Source organism: Cynoglossus semilaevis, unplaced genomic scaffold, assembly GCF_000523025.1.
Source record: "Cynoglossus semilaevis isolate Cse_v1.0 unplaced genomic scaffold, Cse_v1.0 scaffold5557, whole genome shotgun sequence".
Classification (NCBI taxonomy): Eukaryota; Metazoa; Chordata; class Actinopteri; order Pleuronectiformes; family Cynoglossidae; genus Cynoglossus; species Cynoglossus semilaevis.
In genome coordinates this window covers 1-472 of record NW_007594607.1, presented here as the reverse complement: position 1 = coordinate 472, position 472 = coordinate 1, and the positions used below count along the sequence as shown (strand labels likewise).

The window sequence follows — 472 nt, the reverse complement described above, 5'->3', positions numbered from 1 at the left end:
GTTCTCAATAGTATTTCAATTCGCATGGGTGTGAGGGGCGTGAAAACATTTCTGTGGGGGGGGGGCGGGGCATGACAGAAAATGATTGAGAACCACTGACGTAGAGAGACATGAGAATTAAGTTAGTGATTTTCCTAACGATCTTAATCTTAGTTTAACCTTTGGTGTAGCTATACCGTTTGGACCAGACTACTGTCCCAGCAGGACGTTAACAAGCCGAAATAGCTCAGTTGGGAGAGCGTCAGACTGAAGATCTGAAGGTCCCTGGTTCAATCCCGGGTTTCGGCATTTTCCTTAATTTCCCGAAGGAAACTCCCGAGGGATTGATTAATAAAGTTCTATCTATCTTATAAAGACTACAACTGAAAAACGACCTACCGTAATTTAACGGACTATAAATCCCGATTTTTTTCATCCTTTGGCTGGGTTTGCGTCATACTCAGGTGCGACTTTCTATTAAAATATATAATTT

At 41.9% G+C, this 472-nt stretch overlaps 1 non-coding gene across 1 annotated transcript; it reads left to right on the top strand.

Moving 5' to 3' along the window:
• The first annotated feature begins 215 nt into the window (after positions 1-215).
• trnaf-gaa (transfer RNA phenylalanine (anticodon GAA)) lies at positions 216-288 on the top strand. Its single transcript has one exon. It is a non-coding gene; the product is annotated as a tRNA-Phe (tRNA).
• Positions 289-472: the final 184 nt, after the last annotated feature.